Raw genomic sequence first — 7,816 nt, forward strand, 5'->3', positions numbered from 1 at the left:
CACGTAGGGAACTGCTACTTCCGTAATTAAGTATTAGTGTATGTTTAATTGGCCTCTGAGTCAATCCCAACAGTTGATATCTGAAAGTGCTGGTTCTATTTCTTCTTTTACCTGGATTAAGTATTTCATGAGATAAATGGGTAAAATAAATCATATTCCTTATTTACCGTTAATGTGTGATCAAAACTAGTGTTTCTCTAATAGTTTGGTACTCTGGAAGATTAAGAAGCTAGTACAAGACTGTTTGGGGAGTGACAGACAAGACAACAAACCAGCAAGGAACCAAGGGGACGGAGTACTAAAAAAGGGAAGAGGACGAGTTGTGGTAGGAGGAAAAACCAAGTGGCCACAGCTGTGAGGAGGAGAATTGAACCCGGAAGTGAGTGGCCAAATGAGGTAAGGTTGAGAGAAACCTACAGAGCAACAGATACCCAAGTGCATGATCGTGAAAGTACTGTGCAGTAATGGAGCATCCATAACAAAGTATCCCCAAGTGAGAATATATGTAGGCTGGGTAATGTAAGGTGGATGACGTTTCATGTCCCACTGCGTGCTCGATTCAACATCTGAGGTTTCCCAGGTATTTTGGACGACGAAAGAAGCCCTGAAGAGAGTTTTGTTGAAAACCTTTACTGCAGAGGAAAAAAAAGAATATTCTGGACTTTCCAACAGAACAAAGTCCTTCCCAAACAAGAAAAGGGATGTGGTTTGAAAAGAACAAAAGCTTTACAACAGGATTTTGTTTAAAACTTGATCCAATTAGATTTTGTTGGTGGTATAATAAGATAAGGGCAGACGTCAAGTGAATACAACAAGGAGTTGATCATTCTATTATATGAATAAGCATAATGCGTATCTATAACAACTAAATTAATAATGTTATCATGATGTTTAAAGAATAAAACTACTATACCTGGCAAACTCGTGCAACCACGACTACATACTCTGACACATTTTAATATTCTAACACTACAGAGTATGTGCTGATCTGTAAAGCAGAATTGTCCCACTACTTGACTTAATAACTTCAATTCACTGTTGTATCTGTCTGTTTTACTTCTCATCTTTGTGACTGAAAGGAATATAAAAGGCTAGCTTCACGGTGCATGAAAGGGCACGGTTTGAAAAATGAAAGCTGTTGAGTGACTGGCTTGCCTGGCAAGACAGAACCTGGTCCGTCACGTATCCGCTGCTGTAACCGCGATGAGGCCTGAAGAGAAAGAAAAGGTCAGTCAGTACACAGTGTTGTGATGCAATCTTTGAATTTGATCAGTTATCCCCATCCTTTAACCCACATGTGTCAAACTCCCGGCCCGCGGGCCACATCTGGCCCGCCGTGTACTCATATCCGGTCCGCAAGACAATTTGACATTATTGTTATTAATGGCCTGTCAATATGAACAACGCCGTCTCATCCCTGGACATCATATTCTGACGTTTTAGTCACTTTACCTATTCCTTCATATATGACGTTTATTATACTATATACCAGGGGTCGGGAACCTATGGCTCTTTCTATGAGTACCTATGGCTCAGAGACATTTAATTGCATGCACATTTTCTCCATCTCGTTCAAAACTTGAGCCATTGATCCTGTTCAGATACTCGCAAAGCTGAATTACAAAGCAGTACTTTTCAGACTATATAGGGAACGTTTTCACTACAATGTACAGTCAAGGTGTCGCACAAAAAAAATTCGTTTTGGCTGTACAATGTTAAACAATCCTGTATATAAAATCTCACTATATAATCTGTGTTCAGTGTTCAGATTCTTTTTGATGAATCCACGCAACAAATTGTAAATACGCCAAAACACCGGAAGAGAACTTAGTTATTTGATTGGGTGAGTGGGAGGAATGGGTGGAGCTATGCAAAAAGTGCAAGCACTCCCTCCCATCTCTCGTCCTACTCCGTCTGCGCCAAAGGTAAGCACATCAGGCTCCCTGTTCTCAGAATGTTGTGACGTTTTTACAAAATAATTTATGTAGCATTTTCATATTTCCACTTTTGACAGGAGATATATTAAGGAGAGCAAAATCTTTTGGGATATTTAAGTTTTTTTTTTTTATTATATACGTTCACATAGGAGCAAAGGAATTTGAATATTATTTTAATGTTAAGTTGTATAATTTAGCAAGATATTTTTATTTACAGCAAAATAATAAATACTGTAAAAGTGATTTAAGGTTTAAATTTAATATTCTTGTATGTTTTTATTCATATTTATGTTCCAAAAACATTCAGTTTAAGTGTGTTCAATAAATGTTTTTCCTGGTTGGCCCGCGACCTTAAGTGTGTTTTGAATTTTGGCCCCTTGTACAATTGAGTTTGACATCCCTGCTTTAACCAACAGTATAGAATGAGTTTCCCGGTTGTCAAGTAAGCATAACTAATCAAGTCAATCAAGGGTGCTATCTTAATTCCCTAATGATCCATTTAGACATAGTAATAACCACCAAACAAGGAGTAGATGCCAAATAGGCGAGACACTACTAACCCCATGATCAACAAATGTCTTCAATGACAACCGTGCTAACTAAGACCTCCTCGCTGTGGATAAGCAGGAGGCAGACGCCATTTGAGTCTGGTGTCTGTCGAGACCTGTTCGAAATGTGTTTATGTGACGGAAGCCTGGTGGAGCTGCTTCACATCTGCTACTGTTCGAATAGCATACTGAGCATACTACATGGCTGACGGTGCTCAATTGCACAATACTTGGAATAGATTCCCATTGTACGTTTATTCAACTTTTTGAATAACAGTACCGAAAAAGGCGAGTGACTTTGTTTGAAGGAAAGATTACTCAAAATTTGAACAACGGGGAGCGATGACAACAAAACCACATAAATAATTTGCAGTCATCATTTTTTTAACTAACTCACTGAAAGGTTTAGCTTCCTAGCGCCATCGGATGACTGGCATGCCCTCCTCAAGGCGCGATGGCAGCTGACGTGCCTAAAATGGAGTGCTTTGAATGCTTCTAACACTTACGTTTAATGACCGGAATTACCCTGGCCTAGGTGAGTCATCCATACTTCAATTGCAGGAATAGGAAAACTACAGCCTGCGGGCCGCATATGGCCCATTAGGCTTTTGAGTCCAGCCCGAGAAATGAAAATAGTGAAACTATAATGTTAAAAAAGTATGATGAATATTTTGTTTTCCATTTGCTGCAATGCACATGTTTTCCCATTAGTCAAGTCATGTTTATGTTCATGCATATCAGATATCCATTTCTTTTTATTTCCTGATATATTTTGTCGCATAATAATAACATTTTTGGGGTCTTATTTAGTCAGTTGTAAGATACAGAACTGTACTTAATAACATTTTTTAGTGGAAGTACAATGTTGGCAACAAGATTCACTTGATATAAATGGAAATCATTTGAATGCAACACAAACTTTTTATTCTTTTTTCTGTGTTTTTTTCAACTTTTTTTAATTCCTTTAAAAACAATCTCATTGTGTTTATTTTTTCCGAGCTGTTACTTTTTTTCTTTGTGTTCCCTCTTTCTTTTCTTTTTTCTGTCTTTTTTCTAATTTTTTCCTTCTTTTTTCTTTTTGTTTCTTTTTTCTCAGCTTTTCACTACTTTTTCATTTTGGTATTTTTTTCTTTTTGTTCTATTTCCCCCCTTCCTTTAAGTCATTTTGTGCATTATTTTACATACTATTTGGTCATGTTGGGATTAAAGAAGCAAAAACAACTCGAAGAGCCGTTTAGGACCCGAAAGAGCCGGTTCCTTTTAGTGAGCCGAGCTGAAGAAGCCGGTTCTCAACAAACTCTACTAACTTTACTCAACTTCGTTCTACTTGGACTCGACTTCAAAATACCGCATTTAGGACACAACGTCAGGGGAACCCCTGTATTTTTACCTTCATGCACTGTAACTTTGACTTAAGTCGCTTCTTAATTAGTCATTTTGAGCCCTCATTTTAATAATAATAATAATAATAATAATTTCCTTTGTATTGTCATTCTTTGTAACAATGTACACAGAACGAAATGTCGATACACCTGACCCGTTGTAGCGAGCCGATGCAGCCGCAGCCAACAGAGGGCGCCGCCATTTTACCAATGTTATAAGTCTTAGGTATGTGCGCTGGCTAGATTTTCTTGTGCGCTGAGGATGCGCGAGCAGTGCGCAATTGCGCGAGCAGTGCGCAATTGCGCACGCGCGCAGCTTAGAGGAAATACTGTTCATAGGCTATTTTGTTATGTAGCATTCACATTTTCACTTTTGTCCAAGAGAATATAGGTCATTTGTGAGGCATAGCCACATGGAATCTGAGTGGTGGAGCGATCCGCCCATCTGTTACTACCAGAAGTCTCAATATGGGTCCAATCCCACCATGCGCTGCTTAACAGTTGACTGAACTCACAAGTTTACTGGACAAACGTGTGTTTGTTTGAAGCAAGCCTGTGAAACAAAACGCTGGTGTTGTCTAACATGGCGGATTTTATGCTACGCAGCACAAAGGTCAGCTGTCTGTCATGTGGTTTTTGGTGGAGGAGGCAGTTCCGGGTGCCAACGCGCCTTCGGCCTTCTATGGTATCTTGATGTTTGATGTTCAAAACACATATACAAAAATCAAAAAAGAAATCCTCGACTTAGGATTTTCAATTTAGATGATGACTAAAACATGTATTTTATGAATGAAAAAGAAGATAAATAAAGTGAAGTTTAACTTATTTGTGGAAGATGGGCTTCAAGAGTTAGGATACTTCCTCCTACGTGGTAAAAAAGCGTCCGAAAAAAAGCGATTCAACTATTTTCTCAACCGCATCAAGCTTTCTTATTTCACTTTAATTTCAAATGAAACATCTCGCCTATTCTTTATATTTTACACCCACCATATTGAATGGATGCGCGAGATATTAAACAATTAAAATGTCAAACTTCTTAGCGTGCTGGAGATAGTATAGACTCTGTATAGACCAGGGGTGTCAAACAGGCGGTCCGCGGGCCGGATCAGGCCTGCTAAAGGTTTGGATTCGGCCCATGAGACAACGCTGAGGGAAGCGTAAGAGAAAAACGAGCTGCAGGCTGAAATATGTCCACTTGAAGTTGCTAAAGCCAGGTGCCTCTCACAAACGCTGTACTTGTATATCTCTCTTTTTCTCACTTTCTTTCTCTTGCTTTTCGCTTTCTCTCTCTCTTGCTCTTGCTATCTCTCTCTCTGTCTTTCTCGCTATAGCTTTTGTCTTGCTCTCGCTCTTCACTCTCTCTCTATTGCTCTCTTTCTGTCGCTCTTTGCTTTCTCTCTCGCTCTTGCTTTCTCTCTCTTTCTCCCTCACTTTTCTCTCTCTAAATTCAAATTTTGTGATTAAAACAAGGACCTAATGTATTATTTTGCTTTAATTCTAAAGACGAATACTACAGAAATATTACAAAAATACTACTTCGATAATATAATACAGAAAAGGTAACACAGAAATGTTATTACACAAAACAATACTAAACAAATTCTTTAAAAATATAACAAACTTTTCAAAAATACATCTAATATACATCTATAAAAATATCACGGAAATGCTACAAAAATATTTCAAACATCTTACTACAGAAGTACTCCAAAACACTACATGAATAAAACCACAGTAATACCAAACTAGATATTAAATATAGTGCTTGAAACAAAGACCCATTATTCTGTTTCAATTCGAAAAAAAAAAACTACAGAAATATATAAAAAAAAAAATCTACAACAGTAATGCTATAAGACAGGAATATTACTATAGAAATAAAGCTCCAGAAATACTGCAAAAATACATTTAAAGTAACACTATCATACAGAAATACAACAGAAATACAGTACTACAAAAATACTATGGAATTATTATAAGAAATAAGGGCGGTTAAGTGGTTAGTGCGTCTGTGTTCCTTCTTGTGTGGAGTTTGCATGTTCTCCCTGTGCCTTTGTGAGTTTCTTTCAGGAACTTCCAAAACATGCATGACAGGTTATTTGGTGATTCCAAACCGTCCAAATTGAGCGTTTGAATGGTTTATGTCTCTGTGTCCCCTGCCCAATGCCCAAAGATACCTGGTTAGGGCTCCAGCAACCCCTCGGCCCTATTGAGTATAAGGGGTGCAGATAATGGATGGATACTATACAAATATAACAGAAATTTTATTACAGAAATACTCTGCAAATACTACAAAAATGCAACTATAGTAAAACTACATTACTAAATATCAAATTAAGTGCTTCAAACAGGGACCTAATATATTACTTTGCTATCTTTTTAAGCGTTTTAAAAATAATGAGTTGAGAGGAGACCAATTTTAGTAAAACCTAATATAAAAAGAAATATTCCTGTGCAGAGTTTGTATGTTCTCCCCGTGCTTGCGTGGGTTTCCTCCGGGCACTCCGGCTTCCTCCCACATTCCAAAGACATGCATTTCAGGTGGATTGGCCGGTCCAAATTGTCCCTAGGTGTGAATGAGCGAGCGAGTTGTCAGTCCCTGTGTGCCCTGCGATTGGCTGGCAACCAGTTCAGGGTGTCCCTTCCCCACTGCCCAATGATTGCTGGGATGGGCTCCAGCATCCCCGCGACCCTACTGAGGATAAGCGGTGCAGATAATGAGATGAGATAACAAGTAGATCTCCGTAATTATCTTTTTTCACAAATAGGAATAATTGGAAAGGTCTCAAAGACGGGCCCCTTAGTCAAAAAGTTTACCCACCCCTGATCTGAAGTGTTATATTTCCGTCAGCATATTTCAGGATTTCCCGGTGGAAAGCGGCAAAAATAGATCACCTCCCCAGTTGTGCATTCCAGCTAAACAATCAGTCATTCATTTAAATCAATGAATAGATGTTGTGGAATTTACAAATTCTGTATCTCTGGGGGCACGCTGTTGTGTGGGCTATTATATTCAGGCAGCCCTCACAGAGCCCGACTGTGTTCTCAACACTGCGAGTGGGATGGAGCGTCACCATACAATATTACGGCTGTTCTTGCTGAATTCACGGGTTTCCCGACCGCTTTTTAGGTCATCTTCCGCTTCCTTATTTATTGTATTTCGAGTGAAATGCCCTGGCAAGCACAAAAAGGTGCCTAACTTTTGACATTTAAAAACAGTAGATGTTTCCGCAATCTTAATTTTTACACGCAAAAAAAAACAATCGGTATCCAGAATATTAAAAAACAACAACATATGCTTGTTTGAAACCGGAAGTGGCCATTTTTTACCAAAACGGAAATTGAATGCAATCATTGGAGCGGTTTAGTCACACACAAATGCTTTAAGATAAAGCAGACGTACCCAAAAATACTTCTCTTAAGTCAGAGTGTTTTGTAGTTGTTTAATTTTTTTTAAAAATGAGCTTTTAAAAAAAAAAGACAGTACAGGGCCACACCGAAAGATTTTCTGAAACAAAAGCTGCCTCATTTTTTTTTCTTCTACAGTGGTACCACTACTTGCAAATGAAATTTTGCGGAGTACCTAAACGGAAAAATATTGCCTCTAGTTACGAAGGTGTTTCACGATATGAAGTCAAAAATAGAATACAGAACGCGCTGCTATTAGCTGCTCCGAGAGATTCCCCAACATAAACAAACTGGGTATTATTTTGAATCCCAGGGCGCATGCATCTTATCCTAGCATGCTCTTCGTGTCACCGTCAAAGTTCAGGGACTGGTTGGGGGTTCTGGCAAGATAGCGGTGACACAGCTATTGTTTAGTCAGCCCAAATATAAGACATTTTAGCAAAATTCTATGAAGGCTCAGGAAAAGGAGTCAACAAGTCGGGCCATTGCTCATTGTGATGTCTGCTTTTGCATTTCTGACGGATTGTCAAAAGCCGGTAAA

The sequence above is a fragment of the Urocampus carinirostris genome, chromosome 3 (assembly GCF_059441175.1).
Source record: "Urocampus carinirostris isolate Australia breed hairy pipefish chromosome 3, RoL_Ucar_1.0, whole genome shotgun sequence".
In the NCBI taxonomy this organism is placed as follows: Eukaryota; Metazoa; Chordata; class Actinopteri; order Syngnathiformes; family Syngnathidae; genus Urocampus; species Urocampus carinirostris.